The sequence below is a fragment of the Parambassis ranga genome, chromosome 5, assembly GCF_900634625.1.
Source record: "Parambassis ranga chromosome 5, fParRan2.1, whole genome shotgun sequence".
Taxonomy (NCBI): domain Eukaryota; kingdom Metazoa; phylum Chordata; class Actinopteri; family Ambassidae; genus Parambassis; species Parambassis ranga.
In genome coordinates, this window is record NC_041026.1 from 30279552 (window position 1) to 30303214 (window position 23663).

The following is a 23663-nucleotide window of genomic DNA, read 5'->3' on the forward strand; positions in this document are numbered from 1 at the left end:
ACTTTATGAATGAGGAGGAGAGAACAAGAGTCTACTATGATGAGGTCATAAGAAGTGGATAGTTATTTTTTAGAAAGTCTGCAAATCCTGTAAGAAAAGTTCTGATGAAGTTTTCCAATATGAAAACTGATGATTAGATGAAAACAAATGCCCTTTTCTCTCTCTTACAGCATGAGCACACTAGCCATTTGCCAACAGATGCTAATTGGCTGGTTTAAAAACAACTGATTACAGATTATAACACAACAACTACAAAAAACATGATTGCCAGGATTATTTTTTCTACCATAACACCCTGTTAATTCAGGACTGTCTTGGGTGCACCCCTATAAAACAGGATGGACAGAGAGTTGGAGTCCTTGCCAACAGAAATTCTCTGCTCCAATGCACTTCCTTCATGCATACTTTCACAAAATGAAGGTAGGCCCACATCAATATGAAATGTATACACAGAAAGCAGAACCATCAAAAAGAATGGAGAGGTAAGGCTTAATGACGTATTTCTAACTATGAAATGAAAATTAAACACAATGGTGGAAGTTATAAAAATGCATACTTGTATTCAACTTAAAGCTCTTTGTTCCCATGTAGAGCCAGTGGGAGAGAGGAGAGAATTTTCTTCTCTCAGAGGCCACACCTTTGTTTTCAAGAGAATTAATGCAGTTGTGGGCGCTGTCATCTGAGTCCCCAGTGTCATCTCTTTCCTTGACGTATTGGAGAGCATCTGTCATTGAGGTCTCTGGTCGTTAGCTCGTCTTTTAGCCTCAGACAGCGGCTCACTTGTCACTTGTCATTTCCAGTGCCGTATTCAATCTAGCAGTTTTCTTTAGAGACCCTCCGTCTTTGTCATATGAGCCAATATTGATTCTGACAACTGGAGGGGCTTTTTGTTTCATGCCGCCCTTTGGCACTGTTCTTTTTATTCTTCTCTTTTTGGGTGTCAGTGTGGAGAGCTGGCCAGAGACACAGTAGATGTAACCATGGGAATTTTAACATTTTGTAATACACTTTACATCTACATCTCATCTCATTGGCTTGTACGTTAGAGGAGCTAAACATCTTTTCAGAGCTTGTGCTAATGCTGATGATAAATCCATGGAGAAACATCACAGAGATCAGTGGATTTCATGGCTTGTTTAATGACTGTGTGGGGCGATACACACTAATTGATATGATGCAGAGGTCATATTTGAATAAATAACCAAAACCTGTCTGACTTATTGGCAGCAGTAGAACCTATCTTTGCTTGGGCTATGCAAAGCACATTATTCAAAAGGGTTATTAGTAGGGTTTGGGACACAAGGAAAGAAGAAAGATATTCAGAAATATTCAGATTCAAATTTCTTGTATTAGTCACACATTCTCCTTCTCATTCTCCTTTCTTTCATTGGTTTGGATACAAAAATTATTTTTTGGTAGAAAATATACATATACTTATATATATATATATATATATAGACATACATATACACATCATCTACACACACAAAATCAAAAACTAAAGCAAACAAAAGAAAATTTTAATTGCAAATCTACTTGTGACCGCTGATGTTTGCTGTTGTGCTAATGTTGTTGGATCACCCAATCCAAGAAAAAATCTATTTAAAAAAAATAAAAATTCTCGTATCCGATCGGTAATCTATCATTAGGGGTAAAAAAGAAATGCTCGTTATCCATACACCTACCAGTAGATGGAGCAAACACACTGTGCCACTGGAAGTTGAGATCTACACAGCATTCTTATCTTTGCATGTGTGTGTGTGTGTATGTGTGTGGATGTGTAATTGTTAAGATTCTTGATGTATTTACTCTCTGTTCTTTTCAACCTTCATCTTTCTTATTTTACAATGCATTATGTTAAGTAATGTTTGTGGTCTGCCATTATCATTATTTTATCATAATATTAAAGCATACTTTCCACAAAAAACATGATTAGAAGTGAATTATTTGTGACTATAACTTATAAATGATTATTCTAAGGAGGTTATCATTCAGACTGCTTCGTGGAATAAATAATGCACTCAGTGTCATTCCTCAGCCATTCTGCTCTTCAGATGTGCTGTTAGATATGTGAAATTACGGATGCTCTGATGTCTATTTTTTTCTTTGGTCAAGTGAATGCTGATGACCCACTCCTTATTGGGCACATTTTTAAATTTGCATCCGAAGCAGAAGTGCCCAAATTCTTTCATTTAATTGGCCAAAAATGAATCTGGATGGATGGCCAAATGCATAACACACACACACACAGACATCTGAGGAAAACGACAGTTAAAGTTATGGTAGAAATGTGTAAAAAATTATTTCAAATTAAAATTTGGAACATCTGGAAAACCTTTTTATTGTGTTTGAGCACCAAGTACCTAGCCTCCTCACCTATAAAACAAATACTTAATGGTATTTCTAGAGTCAGAGGGAGTTTACAACCCTCAGCCATGACAGTTTACAACTGTCAGAGAACAGCCACTAGAGAGCCAAGATGATGTAAAGGTACGAAAATGAGTGACTGCAGGAAATGCAGGAAACGCATTTACATTGTTAATGCAAAGGCGACTGTACAGTTAGCAAGGTTAAAAATCTCATATTAAGCAGCTGCACAGACACATTAGTGCAGTGAACCTGTGTAAATCTCTAAGGATTTTTGTTGTTTTACTAAACAAATAGTTAAAATTATGAACTACATACAATCAGACATCAGATCTTTTTGTCAAATTTATTTGATTATTGCACTCTGCTGAGTATAATATGCCATATAAATAATACATTTGATATCATGTATGTTTTGTACACCAGTAATACATTTTACAAATAATTTTACATTGATATTTTTGATAATAAAATAATTTAAGCAACACAAAATCTGAGGAGCTGCTTGCGAGGCAAAAGAGGCAGCTCTTTTTATTGAGCCGATCCGTAAGAATTCCCATCTCTGTGTTCATTTTGAAGCAATGCAGGCATCCACCAGATTGCAGCCTCACAAACAGTCTTTTGTGTCTGGGGGTAATGGGGATGTTGTTAGCCCTGCCTATGCTCCCCTTTGTGTACAGTAGATGTCTTGGATGGTGAGGAGTGTTGTGTCCACGGCACCGCCCTGTTGACCTCAGCACCCTCTGCAAGGCTTTTTGGTCCTGAGCAATGCTGTAGTCTCATCTCCTGAGATCTCCCAGTTAGCTCTTTGGTTTTTCTTACATTAAGCATTAAATTCTATGGAAGCAGTAAGGGCTGCTACGTTGTTAACACAAAAAAAGAGATGAGCTGTTTTCCTCTAGATGAAGACTAGAGTAGAACAGTTCCATTATGACACGCTTATTTTTCATTGCCTGACAAAAAATAAATAAATAACCTTTGATGCACCATAAAAAGACAGATAAGTATAATTCACTGTTGGGAATGAGAACTTAAATATAAAGACAGGCAGGTGAACAGAAAGCAAGCTTTTATTTATTTATTTATTTTAAAAACTAAATAACTTTACATAACAGGGTGGAGTACTAACAAAATCCAAGAAGAGAGGCATTGCTAATAAAAGAGAAATATAAACCAGAGGTGATGTGGAACATGCAGCAAACAGGACGTAAAATAAGGAGAGGGCATGGACTTAATATACAAAGAATGAATAATGAGACACGGGTGAAGACCATGAGGGTGAAGCAGGCAATCACAAGGAAAGGGCAAAAAATGCAACAACAAGAAGTAACACAAGCCATGACCAGAGAACAATTGCAAGTGGTGGAGTGGAGGGTGAAAGTGGACAAGAAAGGAGCAAACAGCCATTACCAAATGAGACTGTCCTTAATACCATCCTTTTCAAGGAGACGTCCATTAAATATAAGTGTGAGACACAGCTGCCTGTCTGTCAGTTATTCTTCGTCTAACCCTGTATTCTGTATTATACAGCAAGTTCATCTCATTTCCATATATTACATCTCCTGACTGTACACTGTAAAATGTAATTGTAACATTACTTAAAAATATCAAGTGGTCTTAACTCATGTGTTTACTTTGTTGATTCTACTAAGTACATTTAGTTAATAAAATGTTCTAATGTAGAAAGTATTAAACTCATCAGCCTCGAGTAACCTTAACTAAAACATTGTGAGTGATGAAGACAGATCCACAAGACACGTCATGATTTGCACCATCAGTGAGGAGGGCTGTTAGGGGGTGTATATATGTGTATTTGCTAATAGTAACGCAGGTGAAGGTCTGGGTGGTTGAGCTAAGGCCCCGTCCCCACCTATGTGGATCTCTAGTCTTGCAGTCTTGCATCTTATGCTTCCAGTTTGGTGAAGTACTGACACACAGGTGTTGGTAAATTTCATAAAGACACTTTAAGCATGTTGATTGACACTGTAAAAGTGTGGTCATAAAGTTGAATTGATCTGTGTAGTGTGTTCAAGACAGTATTAAATTAAAGGTAATTATAGTCATTGTTTTTTTTTTTCTGTAGACATATCTTTACTCTTCCAACCACCTTCACTCATGGTCCCTCCATACAGGGATGTAGTGTCAGCCTATTACATTTTACAGTGCAGTGAATAGCTGAAACATTGATTTGTACCATCAGTGAGGAGGGCTGTTAAGGTATACATGTGTACGTGTTAACATCAGAACAATACAAGGTTTGGATGGTTGTGTAAACCCCCCTTTCCCCACCTGATGTTGCCCTTGCATTGTAGTTTTACATCTGCGCATCTCATTCTGGCATTTTTTTAATCATATTTTTTGTAATGTAATTGTAGTAAAATATGTCTCTATCTATTATTTCTGTCATTGCACCACAAGCCACTTTATGGCATTTTTCTTTTTCCATTTAACATATCAAAAAGAGCAGTAGCAGAGCCCTTATCTATCTGAGGACCAATCAGCATCTATTAGCAGAAACTATGATGCTTTTGAGCAAGTAACGTCTGAGAAGGAAAAAATGATTAAAAAAAATTACAAAAAAAAAACTACATTAGCCAAAAATTAAATGAATATTAACCTGTTCGACTACAAGCAGAGATAAGTATTTTTACCTGCTTCTACTTTATTCAGAGTAGTATTCAGTGCCTGCTCAGTTGAATAGTTAAAAAATGACCTTCTAAAGTCCTTTTCTATCCCCTACTCCTTGACCTCAATGGAGAATTTCATGAGGTCATGGAAAGATGAGGAGGATAGTGCTTAAGGAATTAGGAAAGGACAGCAGCAGTGCTGAGTCTGACTGCACTGTCACAGAGCTATGGAACATTGCCACAGCAGGTCTTGTTGATGTGAGTCATGTGTGCGCTGTTCTATGTGTGTTTTCACACACATAGAACATAGAACAATTAATGAGGTTTCTTAGGCTGCATCGGAATCAATCCTCATTGTTGTTCAGGAGTCTGCTCTTGAGCCTCTTTTGCAGTCAATTTTGTGCCAATCTTCAACCAGTTCTGTGCTTGGCATTAACCCTGCCTCAAAAACAGCTGACTGTCTTCCTGATTCTGGTTCTATTGACATCTCCACTGCTTCTTTGTTGGCTATTGTCTTCACAGTTCTTGTGTCTGAATCATTCTAGTGCTGACTCTTCCTGAGTCTGACTAAGCTGATGCTACTTCCTGAGTCTAACTCCACAGGCCATGGTCCAAGGACTGTGCAAGAGTCTGCTGGCACTATAACTCATACAGGGAAGCCAAACACTTCCCTGATGCCAAGCCAGCCAACTTCTAAATTAGCACTCATCTGATCTTATCTGTTCTACAGTCACCTGCTACAGAGCTACCCTCCCACAAGAATGAGCCTGGAAAGTGTGCTCGTACCCTGCTGGTTTCTGAGAATTCTGGTGTTCATTCCATAGCCTCAGATATGTCCAAGACTTGCCTCATCCATGTCTCATACATCTGCCTGTGTGCCTACATTTATATAATAATTAGATTAAGATTGATAGCCTTTACCTGGTTGAGCCTCTCTTCTCTCCTCACCTGGCTGGATATAATAGGTAGGCCAACCCGGAGGGTGGTCAAGTCTGTGTTGGGTGTCAGCAGGGGGTAAGGGGAGGAAGGGGGACACATGTGTTAAGGCCTGGGTGTTGCTGGAATCAAACCCGTCAACTCATTAGCTTGGTCCACATTCCCTCCAGGTGCACATCTTCCTTTCCTCTGCAGCCAGTGATTACTTTCATCCCACTCCACACATCACTAGTCTGGTTCCCCTACAGTCTCTCCTCCAGCTTCCCTCCTGACCTTACTCTCTTTCAGACTGTGTTTCCTCTCACTGGCCATGATGACCCTCTTCAGAAGGGCCTACAGGTCACTTGTCACCCATGGTTTGTCTTTAGGGTAACAGCACACCTTCTTTGTGGTGATGGAGTTGTCCTTGCAGAATTTGATGTAATCAGAAACAGTCTGTTAGTCCAACTCCACATGGTTCATACACTCTCTATTCCCCCACCTACTATCCTCTTCTTCTCCCATCCTATCCTCCTATCCCCTCATCAGGCTGACGTATGATTCATTATTTATGTCAAACTGTAGGTCCAGTTTTCATTGTAGTTTTATAAACCCCCCTTTCTCTCTCTCTCTGTATCTTTCTGCAGGTCTCTCTCCATCCACATCAACATGCTGAACAGCATCCAGCCCTATGACAAATCCAGTGTCTACTGTCAACACCTGCCTATGTCATTTTCTGTGTAGTACTAGTATAATTTGCCACATTCATCATAAGTTCAAGAAGTTGAACAACATATCAGCTAAAATACAAAACAATACATAGTTATGATGTTTATTGTATGTTTCTCTCTCTCATCCTCTCTGTCCCGTCTACCTCTTCTTCTCCTCCCCTACCTAGCTGACTATCAGCAGGAAGGTTCTCCCTTATGAGCCGGGTCCTGCTCAGGGTTTCTTTCTGGGTTTCTGTAAAGCGCTACGACACAATTTTAATTGTAAAAGGTGCTATTGAATTGAATTGAATTGCTCCTCGCAGTGGTGTCTCACATGTCTGCTCACACCATGCAGAAGCTAGCAATGATCACGTTGGAGTCCGTGCAGCAACGTGTCTGTGAAACACATGATATTGGCCCTTTCTGCACTCCTGCTGTGTCTGTATGAGCGTTTCCAGCTCATCCATCTTGCTCATCCAAGAACCTGACGTTCCCCCTGATGAATGTGGGGACATATGGTTTAAAATGCCACTTCTTTATCCTCAGTTTAACTCCTTCCTTACATCCTTGTTGTCTCCTCCTGGAGGGCTGGGGGCTTCTCTTAGACCATGAAGGAACCAGCAGCTATTCTTGAGCACCAACCCCATAAAAAGGAGGAAAAAAGTACAAAAACCTTTGAACCACTGTGGCTGATAACACTTTGTTGTTGAAAACACGCAACTGAGGACAAGACAGGAATGGAATAAAAAAAAGACACACACAAGACTAGACACCACTAGAAATATAAAAAAGTGCTGCTACAACAAGCTGTTGTCTTGGGCGGCTCCATTCTGAAAAAGTCTGCCTTTGATTTTGTGAACTTTTGTCCCGCATTTGGGTCTGAATCACACTGTGCCTGTCTCTTGACTCCAGTTGGATTTATCACTGTGGCTTTTAGGCAAAACACCAGTATCTGGAATTGTTACCACCTATTCTTATAGGCTTTTAAGGAGAGCAGCTACAAGTAATCAGTAGATTTTTTCATCCATCTGTCATTTTTCTTTCTGTGCTGTCTTGTCCTGAGCCTGATGGTGCATCTCCTGTGTGAGAGATGGGTACACTCTGGACAGGTCACCAGTCTGTCAGTGCCACAATGGTTGAGACAAACAATCACTCACACCAATAGCCAATTCAGAGTTGCCAGTTAACCTAACATGCATGTCTTTGGTATGTGGGAAAAACCCAGAGTAACTGAAAAACAGGAAGAACATGTAAACTCCACAAAGACAGGCCCCAGCCTTCTACTGCACCTCCATGCCACCCAGTGGATGAAAACCTTTTTTTTTTTTTTAGATAATAGGTAGAATTTGTAGTCAAGTTTCTCAAAAACGTAGTCACTGTTTAGATAAACACTAAAACGGCTTTTATCATGTGCTCTACTACAATCATTTATGTTTACTGACTCTAAACTTGACTTTGAAAAACTGTGGAAGCAGATAAAAGAACTGAAGTGAAAACAAAGTTGCTAAGTCCCAAAGAACAGCCTGCTGGAGTGGTGGAGTTCAATTTAACCAATGGCAGAAACATCAGAATGCAGCTTTTAGCTGAGCACAGATAACTGTATTCTAAACAGGGAACTAGCTTCCTCTCGGTGTACTGCATTGCTCCCTCGACCTCCTAACATGAGGCACCTTGGAGAAGTAGACCCCTTGTTTTTGAATGTATTCACAATTTTATTAAACCAGATTTATAACATATGTTAAAATAATAATACATTTAAAAACAAATTGTATAATAGTTATAAAAAATATATAAAAGTTACTAAATATGATTTGGAAACCAAAATGTCCTACTGATGTCTTGTAGAATGTAAGTGACAGTAATATCTGCTTAACAGTCCGAGGCAATTTATGTATCACGTCTGTCATGATAAAGACAAAATGTAGTGTGTGTGTGTGTGTTAAGATAGAGGAGAAGAAAACAGAACAATTTCAAAGTACGGGTAATCATAACTGTCACACAGAATAAGTAAAACCAAACATTTCATATTTTTATTTGAAGAGTTAGTAATTTATAGAAATGTAAAAATTCATTTAATGAAAACATGTGGGCTATGCTATATGTGTGTGTGTGTGTGTGTGTGTCCCATCAAGCAGTACATCAGAGCTCTGTCATTCAGTGGCTGCCTCCTGTGACACATCCCTCTAATCATCTCCCCCCATGAAGGAGGTAGGAATTATTTTTAAATTCATCTGCCAAATTATAAGCAAAAGCCCAGGAGGATCCTGATGGGTGATGCCTGCACAGCCGCCATGCAATTACCAAAGTTAACAAGCCAGGAAAATCTAAATCTCTGCCGGGAAACTACATTTAAAACATGCTATTAAAGCCAACATCAAATGCTGTCGAAAGTAAACAGTTTACTGTTGCTATTAATATAATAATCTATCAGAAATCATTGGATCTGTCTATCTCATCTTCCCTGGTGATAATAGCCCCCTGACTTCCATTTAAAAAGGGAAATGGCTTTGAAAACTGGTAATGTCTAATGGTATATTTTTAGTTGTAAGCCAGTTTTGCTTGAGGTAGGTGTGAGAAATCTCCTTATGTCCAGTGTGTCTGAGGAGGGAGCAACAACTTATTATCACCAAATAATACCATTTACTGAAACTTTAATTTGATTAGTTAACATCAATTTAACGTCACCTAGAGCAGTGTTTCCCAACCTTTATTGAGCCATGGCATAAATTTTACATGGGTATAATCTGTGGTAGCAACACCTACTGTACAATGGCAATAGTTTTATCCCAAGGTAATTTTATTTATTTAGCTTTTTTCAATAATTATTAACATTGACTTAAAGTCAAAACTGAAAACCTTACCCTCTAGCAACCAGTTACAGCAACCAGTTAAGACAACATTGGAGGAAAAACTCCTTTTTAGAAAGAATCCTTGATCAGGACCCGGTTCTTTGAGTAAACCAGGGCTCTAGAGTGCGACCATTTTGGGTGCACATGCGACCTAATTTCTCAAAGGTGCAACCAAAAAATATCAGAGGTCGCACCGGTACGACCAGCTGTAAGAGGGAGATACATTCTCCGCGACTCTCAAAAGTCTCCACCAACAGACACACATCGGGCCCATATCGTGGTCTAAACCAATCAGAGACGGTGAAGGGCAGGACCTCCGTGTGTGTATCTTTGAAAACGTGTCTGCTGCGGTCAGCCAAGACCGAAAATTTAGAAGAAGAACGCGGACATATGCTGCGCAGAGCTGATGCTGTGTGATAAAGCTTGTTCCATACTTCACGAGAACGGAGAAATCTGTTCGTGTTCCCGAGGTGACAAGAACAAAATTCGTTTCGGCCCGGACTTTTTAAAACGTGTGTGCAGAATTCATACGGCCCTCTGACTGCAGCGCGCACACAGACACAGACAGACAGGGTTTAAAGACGTTTCGCTGCTGAACAGCAGAAACCGCAGTTTAAGTGAACATGTGCGGAGGAGGAAGAGTTGTTGCTACTATGCGGGTTTTGCTAATTTGCTGTTGACCTGAATGAATGACGATAACGAGCCGGTCATGTTCAGGGAGGGGGCGTGACGTGCTCGTAGCATCATAACAGACTGAACAACAGGTCTGAGGACAGTGTTATCTGACCTGCGTGGTTCCATCCATGAAGGCTGAGTCACTCTGACTGACAGCAGTCAGCTAGTTTTAAGGAGTTATAGTACATGGTTACATGACGAACGCCCATTTAAACAGTATTGTTATTATCCTGCTATAGTGGAGCATTGTCTGCCAGTATGATATCTGCATACACCTGAAACTGTAACAGACAGAATGAAAAGTCTGTCAGCTGGAGCTCAGCTTTAGAAAGAGAGGAGACACTGAGGCAGAGAGGCGAGGAAGATGAGAGAAGAGATACTGTAGCTGCATTAGAAACGTGTTGAAGAAAACTAAATATATATCTCAATCACAACTATTAAATAACGGTGTATATAATTTAAATAATTTTTAATTCCCATTGCCAGATCGATAAGTGAGAAGTGACTGCCAGAAAATACAGAGAGAAAGCAAACAGGGAACTGAAGTGCTGAGTGCTGTAACTTTGAATCTTCATTACGGATTTCTGACAGGCAGACTTGTTGGCTAGTTTGTCCATAATTTGAATGAGTACTATTGTTACATGTATTTATTTATTTTTATTAACCTGTGTTCATTAAACAAGGTCCAAAGTCAGTTTAGGATGATATGTGATTATTATCCCGTTCATATTTCCTAGAGATCAGTTTTTAGACCTCAGTATTTCTAAAACTTTGGCTACAGCCCTGTGAGGCCTGTCAGGTAAAAAGTAGATGTAGCTGCAGATGATGAGAGAAGATGAAAAGAACTTCTGCATTAGATAAGGTGTCAAGTTAAGGCCTGATTCATAAAATATATGGACAGCAATTAAAAAACAAACTGCTGTGTGATGTGTGATGCGGCGCACCTAACTTTTGAGCGGGTGCACCAAGAAAAAGTTAGGCGCACCGGTGCAACCAGTGCAAAAAGTTAGTCTAGAGCCCTGTAAACCATTAAGCTGATGTCATGATTGCATGTAGCTCCTGAGCTACATATACCTGCAAATGTACACATAGAGGAAGACTATCTGTATCAGGGTAATAACTTCCCTTATTATCAGGGCCCAAGCACGAAACGTGCAAGACCACAGTTCAGTAGCGGGAGTGAGAAGACACAGGATAGAGGAGGCGACGGCCGTGACTCCTGCGGGCCGCAGGGAGTGCGAGGGTCCGCCATCTTGTTTAATGACTGCCTCCAGTGCAAAAAGGTATCCTATGGAAAGTTTGACTCTTTTGAATATGTTGCTCTTCAGCTAAAATCCTCCTGTCAAGCAACCTTTGCAGTTATTTACAAAACCCTGAAATACAATGCAAAGTTCTTTGATGAGTTTGCCAAACTATTGTCTATTATGTGCATTGACTTTGATTGTGTTGTCTTAGTGGGTGACTTTAACATTCATGTTGATAATCCTAATGATGGAAGTGCCAAAGAACTCTATCCTAGATAGCTTTGGGCTGTCACAGCATGTAACAGACTCAACACATAACAAGGGACATATACTGGATCTAGTTATTTCCAAAGGTCTGAACATGTCTGAGGTTGTGGTGACCGATGTTGCTCTCTCTGATCATTACTGTGTTGCGTTTAAAATGACCACCCCTGCTAATCCAAACAAGGTAGACGGCAAGGTGATCAGAAAGCGTCATATTAATGATAACACCTGTGCACTGTTCACACAGGCATTTGTACCATCACCAACCCTGCCCACAGCTCCTGTTGATGACCTTGTAAACAGTTTCAGTTCCAAAGTTATGACTGTTATTGATTCAATCGCCCCAATCAGAAGTCAAAGTTCTGTCAGGAAAGAAAAAGTCACCTTGGAGAAATGCCACACTGGTTAAAGCTCAAAAAAGAGTCTGCAGACAGGCAGAATGCAGATGGAGAAAACTAAACTCCAGGTTCATTATACCATTTACAAAGAGAGCCTACATAACTACAACCAGGAACTAAAAAATGCAAGACAATCCTATTTTTCAGAAATCATCGATAGGAACAGCAACAATGCTTGCACATTGTTCTCTGTTATAGACAGACTAACAAACCCAGGAGTGTCAGTCCCACCTGAACTGCTGTCTAAAAAGTCATGCAATGACTTTGCATCTTTTTTCACAGATAAAGTGTTAAAAATAAGACAAACAGTCTGTAGCTCTAGCTCTGGCAAAACCATAATGTCACTTGTGCCTTCTCATCCACCAGTTAAGCTGGCACATTTTAACCTTCTAGATAATACAGCACTGACAGAAACTGTTAAACAGTTAAAACCCACAACATGCTCACTTGACAATCTGCCTACACATTTTCTTAAAAACGTTTTTAACTGCATATCATCAGATGCGTTGCAGATAGTTAACAGTTCTCTTCAGTCAGGGCAGTTTCCCCAGGCCCTGAAAACTGCAGTAATCAAACCTCTGCTCAAAAAATCAAATCTGGATGCTTCAGCAATAAATAACTACAGGCCAATATCTAACCTTCCTTTTCTGGGAAAGGCCATTGAAAAAGCTGTTTTTCAACAAATTCATGCATTTTTGGTGCAAAACAATCTTTTTAATGAATTTCAGTCTGGATTTCGAGCACACCACAGCACTGAGACTGCACTTATTAAGGTCTTAAATGACATACACCAGAATAATGATGCATCCAAAGTCTCCGTCTTAGTGCTGCTGGACCTTAGTGCTGCATTCGATACAGTTGATCACAACATACTGCTCGACAGGCTGGAGCAGTGGGTGGGATTTACTGGCACTGTGTTAAACTGGTTCAAATCTTACTTACATGATAGGGACTACTTTGTGTCAATTGGTAACTATGAGTCTGACCGAACTAAGATCACATGCGGGGTTCCTCAAGGGTCCATTCTTGGACCACTTCTGTTCAACATCTACATGCTGCCCCTAGCTCAGATCATAGAACAGCACAACATCTCCTACCACACCTATGCAGATGACACACAGCTTTATATATCAGTGTCATCACATGACTACAGTCCCTTACACTCACTAAGTAAGTGTACTCAACAAATCAATGAGTGGATGAGCCAGAACTTTCTCCAGCTCAATGCTGACAAAAACAGAGATTGTTTTTGGCCCCAAAAATGAAAGAGCTATCAGTGCTTACCTTGACTCCATGTCACTGAAGGTCACAAACCAAGCCAGAAATCTCAGTGTAATACTCGACTCAGACCTGAACTTTAACACCCATGTAAAAGCCATTACTAAGTCTGCCTATTATCACCTGAAAAACGTTGCTAGGATCAAGGGCTTTCTGTCCAAACAAGACACAGAAAAACTTATTCATGCATTTATTTTCAGTAGGCTAGATTATTGTAACGGCGTCCTCACAGGTCTTAACAAAAAATCAGTCAGGCAGCTCCAGCTGGTCCAAAATGCTGCTGCTAGAGTTCTGAGTAACACCAGGAAAATGGACCACATCACACTGGTCCTCAAATCACTGCACTGGCTTCCTGTGAGTCAAAGGATACATTTCAAAACTTTACTCCTGGTCTACAAAGCACTGAATGGTCTTGGACCAAAATACATCCTGGACTTATTGGTTCCCTATGAACCATCCAGACGCCTGAGATCATCAGGGACAGGCCTACTGTGTGTACCCAGGGTCAGAACCAAACAGAGTGAAGCAGGATTCAGTTATTCTGCCCCTCACCTGTGGAACAGCCTTCCTGAACACCTGAGGTCTGCTCAGACAGTCACTCTATTAAAGTCAGGCCTGAAAACACATTTGTTTACTGCAGTGTTCTCCTAATTACTTGACTGCACTCTTCTCATTTAATCACCCTGATTTTATTTGATGTTTTTATGATTTCATTCTTTTTATGATTTTAATTTCCATCTTAATTTAATGTTTTAAAATGTTTTTATTCTGTGATTTAATCTTATGTAAAGCACTCTGAATTGCCTTGTGTATGAATGGTGCTATATAAATAAAGCTTGCCTTGCCTTGCCTTGTAACCTAGTCCCAGGCTATTGACAATCAACAGCAAGTTAGGCCAAGGAAGCAAAAGTCTTCTATTTATTCAATTACAGGCAAAGACATGAGCATACCATCACACAGAGCTGTTACATATTTAAGCAACTAAAGTGTAAACTTCAATAGGCTGAATCTGCTTTTCATTTCTGGCAGTGCTTAAAACAACGTATGAAAATCTAATATATTACCTGCATTCCCTTGTATCCTTAGTTTTTATTTTATTTTGACAACTTAAGTTCCTGTTTTATTGTTTTTATTTTGACAACTTAAGTTCCTGTTTTATTGTGATAGTTTCTAACTCGCTGTTTCGCTGATTTTTTTTGTGTGCAATTTTGCATGCTTTTTTAAACAGTGTATTGTGTTCTGTGTCCTGAATAGTGCATTGTGTTCATGGTCTACAGTCAAACAGATAAGCAGTAGGAGATAGATCGACGGAATGACTGATAAACGAGGGATCACTGTAATGCATTTAAGTTTATTAAAATAAATAAAATTTCTACACGTAAATAACATGGAAATATCTATTTGATTTTTATTACATGTAGCTACAAATCATTGGTTCCTCAATCAATCAATCTTTCTGCAATATATTTTACTCATGGTCTGTTATATATATATATATATGTACATTTAAATGTACATATATATATAAATGAGAGGGGAGAGGACGCTGTGAGAGGGGAGAGGACTGCTGGCGCTGTCTGTTCGCCGCTTTTCCCCCGCAACTACGTCTTTACCTCCGTCAAAACCAATATTAAAACTCCTTACACTATACGGACCACTGTCGCCAGCTTTCAAATGGGATGGTAACATCTGGTGGCTAGCAAGCAAGCACCCTTCTGGCACCGCACAGAATTGGAACGATATTAGCATCAGCTGCTATTCATGCTACACCGAGCCTCGTCCGGTGTCCATAGTCCCAGCAAAGTTCATGTAACAAACCGGCAGTTGAACCCTCGGACAATCGTCTGGACCATACATTCTCTGCACAGCTGTCTTGCAACGCTGTGTCCCTAGACTGTTGACAGCAGCACACAACCGGTGAACAGGATCAGTCGACAACATGCTGACTTACTCGGCCTTGCAGCTCCGGAGACTCAGCAACACCAATATCCCGATAGACATCGCCACCATCGCTCAACTGGGACTTCATCACCGACCACGCTACATCCAGAGGTTCTCGTCGCCGGTTTGTCTTGTTCAAACATGGTGAGTCCATGATTCCATCACTCTGGACTGCTTCACGATCCGTCGCACAGATGGCACGTCATCACATACGTCATCAGAGCAAAACCACTACTGAGAATAAAAACGACAGGCTCCCGTTCCTCGGGGGCCGAAATCCCGGAGTGGATTACAGCGTCCTCCGGCCACTTAACAAACACCAGTCAACCCGCGCTGCCACTGTGGAACTATTCAATGTACAATCCTTGTCAAATAAATCTGCTCCCTCCACGAACACATTGTGGAGAAGGGGATAGACATCTTATGCCTCACAGAGACATGGCAACAACCAGATGTTTACTCAGCTCTAAATGAGGCATGCCCCCATGGATACAGCTATCTAGACAGTGCATGCAGAACTGGACGTGGTGGGGGCCTAGCTGCTATATATCACAATAGCATTGACATAACCCTTCTGTCTATTTCCAGTTTCTGCTCTTTTGAAAGCCTAGCTTTTAAATTTAAACACCCACTGCCGTGCACTGTTCTACTCATCTATCGCCCTCCTAAACCACACTCAATGTTTTTATCTGAACTATGCGACCTCCTCTCCTCAGTCTGCATGACATCCACGAATATTGTTGTTCTTGGTGATTTTAACATCCACATGGATTCAAATACCTGTCGCCACGCGGCTGAGCTCAGGCAGGTTCTGGATTGCCTGAACCTCCAGCAGCTTGTTGACGCCCCTACACATAACCGGGGGCACACCTTGGACCTTGTCATCACCAACATCACCTCCATTGCTGACCTTCATGTACATGACCTAGGTGTCTCAGACCATCTCGCCGTCACCATGAAGCTGCCTCCTCTACCTATCCCCACTAAACCACAACGTTGCATCACCTTCAGAAACATCAAAAACATTGACTCCATCTCCCTCGACAGGCTAGACAGGACCACTACTCCAAACTCATTAACAATAACCCTGGAGACTCCAAACAACTTTTCTCAACTATCAGCCACCTTCTTAAACCACACACCCCCCTACACAACAATCACACTGTAGAACACTGCAATAAGTTTCTAGACTTCTTCACACTCAAGATTGACAACTTTCGCTCCTCCCTATCATCCTCTAACACCTTCATCACAACGGACCACATTCCCACTACAGTCACTTTCCAATTACAGACCAATCTCCAACCTTTCATTCCTTTCCAAGATCCTAGAAAAAGCTGTCTGCTCAATTACACAATCACCTCAAGACACAAAATTATATGAAAAATTCCAATCTGATTTTCGAACATCACACAGCACAGAAACTGCACTCATTAGAATCACTAATGATCTGTTAATGGCCTCTGACTCTGGACACCCATCGCTTCTCATCCTTCTCGACCTCACTGCTGCATTTGACACTGTCGACCACCACATCCTCCTCCACCGTCTCCAGCATTACATTGGACTCAATAACACAACTCTCAACTGGTTTCAATCATACCTCACAGGGCGGAGTTTGTAGCCCTGGGGGCTGCAACATCCCGGCCCCACATTAAGACCAGTGGGGTCCCCCAGGGCTCAGTGCTCGGTCCGACCCTCTTCACCATATACATGCTCCCCTTTGGACGTGTCATCAGCAGGCATGGAATCTCATTCCACTGCTATGCTGATGACACACAGCTGTACATTAAGGTCACCCCCTCCACCCCATCTGCCAACATCACACGCCTCTCTTCCTGCCTGGAGGAGATAAAGGGGTGGATGAGTCAAAACAAACCGGCAGTTGAACCCTCGGACAATCGTCTGGACCATACATTCTCTGCACAGCTGTCTTGCAACGCTGTGTCCCTAGACTGTTGACAGCAGCACACAACCGGTGAACAGGATCAGTCGACAACATGCTGACTTACTCGGCCTTGCAGCTCCGGAGACTCAGCAACACCAATATCCCGATAGACATCGCCACCATCGCTCAACTGGGACTTCATCACCGACCACGCTACATCCAGAGGTTCTCGTCGCCGGTTTGTCTTGTTCAAACATGGTGAGTCCATGATTCCATCACTCTGGACTGCTTCACGATCCGTCGCACAGATGGCACGTCATCACATACGTCATCAGAGCAAAACCACTACTGAGAATAAAAACGACAGGCTCCCGTTCCTCGGGGGCCGAAATCCCGGAGTGGATTACAGCGTCCTCCGGCCACTTAACAAACACCAGTCAACCCGCGCTGCCACTGTGGAACTATTCAATGTACAATCCTTGTCAAATAAATCTGCTCCCTCCACGAACACATTGTGGAGAAGGGGATAGACATCTTATGCCTCACAGAGACATGGCAACAACCAGATGTTTACTCAGCTCTAAATGAGGCATGCCCCCATGGATACAGCTATCTAGACAGTGCATGCAGAACTGGACGTGGTGGGGGCCTAGCTGCTATATATCACAATAGCATTGACATAACCCTTCTGTCTATTTCCAGTTTCTGCTCTTTTGAAAGCCTAGCTTTTAAATTTAAACACCCACTGCCGTGCACTGTTCTACTCATCTATCGCCCTCCTAAACCACACTCAATGTTTTTATCTGAACTATGCGACCTCCTCTCCTCAGTCTGCATGACATCCACGAATATTGTTGTTCTTGGTGATTTTAACATCCACATGGATTCAAATACCTGTCGCCACGCGGCTGAGCTCAGGCAGGTTCTGGATTGCCTGAACCTCCAGCAGCTTGTTGACGCCCCTACACATAACCGGGGGCACACCTTGGACCTTGTCATCACCAACATCACCTCCATTGCTGACCTTCATGTACATGACCTAGGTGTCTCAGACCATCTCGCCGTCACCATGAAGCTGCCTCCTCTACCTATCCCCACTAAACCACAACGTTGCATCACCTTCAGAAACATCAAAAACATTGACTCCATCTCCCTCGACAGGCTAGACAGGACCACTACTCCAAACTCATTAACAATAACCCTGGAGACTCCAAACAACTTTTCTCAACTATCAGCCACCTTCTTAAACCACACACCCCCCTACACAACAATCACACTGTAGAACACTGCAATAAGTTTCTAGACTTCTTCACACTCAAGATTGACAACTTTCGCTCCTCCCTATCATCCTCTAACACCTTCATCACAACGGACCACATTCCCACTACAGTCACTTTCCAATTACAGACCAATCTCCAACCTTTCATTCCTTTCCAAGATCCTAGAAAAAGCTGTCTGCTCAATTACACAATCACCTCAAGACACAAAATTATATGAAAAATTCCAATCTGATTTTCGAACATCACACAGCACAGAAACTGCACTCATTAGAATCACTAATGATCTGTTAATGGCCTCTGACTCTGGACACCCATCGCTTCTCATCCTTCTCGACCTCACTGCTGCATTTGACACTGTCGACCACCACATCCTCCTCCACCGTCTCCAGCATTACATTGGACTCAATAACACAACTCTCAACTGGTTTCAATCATACCTCACAGGGCGGAGTTTGTAGCCCTGGGGGCTGCAACATCCCGGCCCCACATTAAGACCAGTGGGGTCCCCCAGGGCTCAGTGCTCGGTCCGACCCTCTTCACCATATACATGCTCCCCTTTGGACGTGTCATCAGCAGGCATGGAATCTCATTCCACTGCTATGCTGATGACACACAGCTGTACATTAAGGTCACCCCCTCCACCCCATCTGCCAACATCACACGCCTCTCTTCCTGCCTGGAGGAGATAAAGGGGTGGATGAGTCAAAACAAACCGGCAGTTGAACCCTCGGACAATCGTCTGGACCATACATTCTCTGCACAGCTGTCTTGCAACGCTGTGTCCCTAGACTGTTGACAGCAGCACACAACCGGTGAACAGGATCAGTCGACAACATGCTGACTTACTCGGCCTTGCAGCTCCGGAGACTCAGCAACACCAATATCCCGATAGACATCGCCACCATCGCTCAACTGGGACTTCATCACCGACCACGCTACATCCAGAGGTTCTCGTCGCCGGTTTGTCTTGTTCAAACATGGTGAGTCCATGATTCCATCACTCTGGACTGCTTCACGATCCGTCGCACAGATGGCACGTCATCACATACGTCATCAGAGCAAAACCACTACTGAGAATAAAAACGACAGGCTCCCGTTCCTCGGGGGCCGAAATCCCGGAGTGGATTACAGCGTCCTCCGGCCACTTAACAAACACCAGTCAACCCGCGCTGCCACTGTGGAACTATTCAATGTACAATCCTTGTCAAATAAATCTGCTCCCTCCACGAACACATTGTGGAGAAGGGGATAGACATCTTATGCCTCACAGAGACATGGCAACAACCAGATGTTTACTCAGCTCTAAATGAGGCATGCCCCCATGGATACAGCTATCTAGACAGTGCATGCAGAACTGGACGTGGTGGGGGCCTAGCTGCTATATATCACAATAGCATTGACATAACCCTTCTGTCTATTTCCAGTTTCTGCTCTTTTGAAAGCCTAGCTTTTAAATTTAAACACCCACTGCCGTGCACTGTTCTACTCATCTATCGCCCTCCTAAACCACACTCAATGTTTTTATCTGAACTATGCGACCTCCTCTCCTCAGTCTGCATGACATCCACGAATATTGTTGTTCTTGGTGATTTTAACATCCACATGGATTCAAATACCTGTCGCCACGCGGCTGAGCTCAGGCAGGTTCTGGATTGCCTGAACCTCCAGCAGCTTGTTGACGCCCCTACACATAACCGGGGGCACACCTTGGACCTTGTCATCACCAACATCACCTCCATTGCTGACCTTCATGTACATGACCTAGGTGTCTCAGACCATCTCGCCGTCACCATGAAGCTGCCTCCTCTACCTATCCCCACTAAACCACAACGTTGCATCACCTTCAGAAACATCAAAAACATTGACTCCATCTCCCTCGACAGGCTAGACAGGACCACTACTCCAAACTCATTAACAATAACCCTGGAGACTCCAAACAACTTTTCTCAACTATCAGCCACCTTCTTAAACCACACACCCCCCTACACAACAATCACACTGTAGAACACTGCAATAAGTTTCTAGACTTCTTCACACTCAAGATTGACAACTTTCGCTCCTCCCTATCATCCTCTAACACCTTCATCACAACGGACCACATTCCCACTACAGTCACTTTCCAATTACAGACCAATCTCCAACCTTTCATTCCTTTCCAAGATCCTAGAAAAAGCTGTCTGCTCAATTACACAATCACCTCAAGACACAAAATTATATGAAAAATTCCAATCTGGTTTTCGAACATCACACAGCACAGAAACTGCACTCATTAGAATCACTAATGATCTGTTAATGGCCTCTGACTCTGGACACCCATCGCTTCTCATCCTTCTCGACCTCACTGCTGCATTTGACACTGTCGACCACCACATCCTCCTCCACCGTCTCCAGCATTACATTGGACTCAATAACACAACTCTCAACTGGTTTCAATCATACCTCACAGGGCGGAGTTTGTAGCCCTGGGGGCTGCAACATCCCGGCCCCACATTAAGACCAGTGGGGTCCCCCAGGGCTCAGTGCTCGGTCCGACCCTCTTCACCATATACATGCTCCCCTTTGGACGTGTCATCAGCAGGCATGGAATCTCATTCCACTGCTATGCTGATGACACACAGCTGTACATTAAGGTCACCCCCTCCACCCCATCTGCCAACATCACACGCCTCTCTTCCTGCCTGGAGGAGATAAAGGGGTGGATGAGTCAAAACTTCCTGCAGCTGAATAGCTCCAAAACCTCAGCCATTCAAATCGGCACCTCCCACCAACTTCGATCCTCCCCCATCACTTCCATATCAGTCTGTGGCCACTACATCCCCCTCAGCCCCTCTGTCACAAACCTGGGAGTCAAATTTGATCCCCAGCTCACCTTTGAAACTCATATTAACCAAATATGCAAAACCTCCTTCTTCCACCTCCGTAATATCGCTACACTCTGCCCCTCCCTTTCACTCCCAGCTGCAGAGAGGCTTGTCCATGCCTTTGTCTCCTCCAGGCTGGACTACTGCAACGCACTCCTCATCGGGATTCCTGGCAAGAGATTACAAAAGCTACAGTATGTACAAAACAGCGCTGCCAGGATCCTGATGAGGGTGCGAAAACATGAACACATTACCCCCGTTCTGCACACACTCCATTGGCTCCCCATCCGCTCCCGTATAAAATACAAACTCCTCCACCACACTCACCTCTGTCTCCATGCTAATGCCCCGGATTATCTCAGGGAACTCCTTACTTCACATACAAACCATAGAACCTGGTCAGGTAACTGTCACAGATTGCAGCCACCCAGGACTCATTTAAAAAGTATGGGTGACATGGCCTTTGCGGCTGCTGCTCCCCGTCTGTGGAATGCTCTGCCAGACCACCTTAGAGCTCCACAAATGGTGGATGCTTTTAAAAAAGGCTTAAAGACCTTCCTTTTCCTGGAAATCTATTCTAGTTAGGACAGTTTTATGCTGGTTTTCTTTCTGCTTTTTCTTCTTTTGTTCTTTTAACCCCTATTTATTGATTAGTTTTATAATGTTGCCTTGCTAATTTTACTGACTAGTGTACACTGCTGCCTTGCTGATTTTATGTAGCACTTTGAGATTTGTTCACAAATGTAAAGTGCATTACAAATAAAATGTATTATTGTTATTATTATTATTAAATGTGGATGATGTAAACACAACCCTCCTTTAGGTGTAATGAAGCTCTGACAGGCTTATATCCTATATGGACACTGTGTACGATTTCTCTACATGGGAGACAGCCTGGAACAGCTGTTCACTGTCAACACATGTGCTTAGGGCACTGAGGCACTTATGTGCTACACAGACAACAGGGTAGCAGGTCTAGAAGGGTTTCTGGTACTCCAAAGGACTGGCAGTGATTTGCCATCAGTATCACTGGGAAATAAATTAAAGATCTGTTCTGCCTCTGCACCAAATAAAAGCTTACATATCTTGCTGCAAACATAAACTTTACATGTTTAGGCTTTAGCTTTGTAGGACCTCAATAACTCTAGGTTAGAGTTAGGGTTAATAAAACCCATTATTTATATTCACTATCATTCACTTTTATTTAACTCTTCCAGACCACTTTGCTGACTAGACCAGACCAGACCAGATCCAAACATTGTTAGGAAGAAAAACACCTGGTCGCTGTGTATTTATAATGCTTGCTGATAAGCATGATGAATGCGGCAGTTAAAACTCTAACACAGCAGAGGGAACACTTTCATCCACGATTTTCTGTGTTAGATAATTGACCCTCCTCCTGTGTAAAGGTCACTGAGAATCGATGAATGTATGAAATATTAATCAGAGTTCTCAATTTGTTTTAAAGAGGATGGAATGACCTTTATGCAACATCAGATTGATTACCGCAGTGTTTGGAAGTGCTTTCTTGTATGAGACTTTAATCCCCAAGGCCAGGGCTGGATGTATGTTAGCATGTACTTTGCAAAACAACAATGGATAAGAGGGAGATTACAAGAGCTGGGGGGCGAGTGAGTGGTTGTAAATTGTCTCTTCAGCTCCTCTGTCAAGGATAAACACCCCAATCCAAAACTGTTAAGTGTAACATGTTCATTCCAGGGTAGGCTGTAAGTGCTCTGAGAGGAAGAAGGATCAAATTAAATTAAAGTCAATACTGCTACAGCACGTTTGTGCAGCAAACCACTGTAAAATACAACAAAACGAAGTCTGGGAGTGCTGGCTTCACTTGCTTCTTACATTAGTGCCTGGCTAACATTCTTATACTTTGAAAAGATTAGGCTACTGCCAAAATAAGTCAAAAGTCAAAAAGTCAAAGTCAAAGTCAGCTTTATTGTCAAATCTGCTATATGTGCTGGACATACAGAGAATCAAAATTGCGTTACTCTTCACTCCGCAACATATAACATATAACTAAAAACTAAAGATAAATATAAAGTGTAAAAAAATGTACCTACAATGAGGCACACACAAAATACAAGGCACAAAAAGAAGGCACAATGCAGTGAGAGTGCAAAAGATGTATAGTGCAAGACAGTGCACTTGGCATAATATAAACAGGAGTGGTTTAACTTATAACAGCTTATTGAGACTGGTATGAGAGTGCAAAAGATGTAATGGTGCAAGACAGTGCAGTTGGCATAATGTAAACAGTCCAGGAATAGTTATAGCAGCACAGGTGTGCTCAGCACACATCCTTGGGGATGTTCATTGTGATGGTGCTGGATGTGTTTCTGCCAACCCGCACT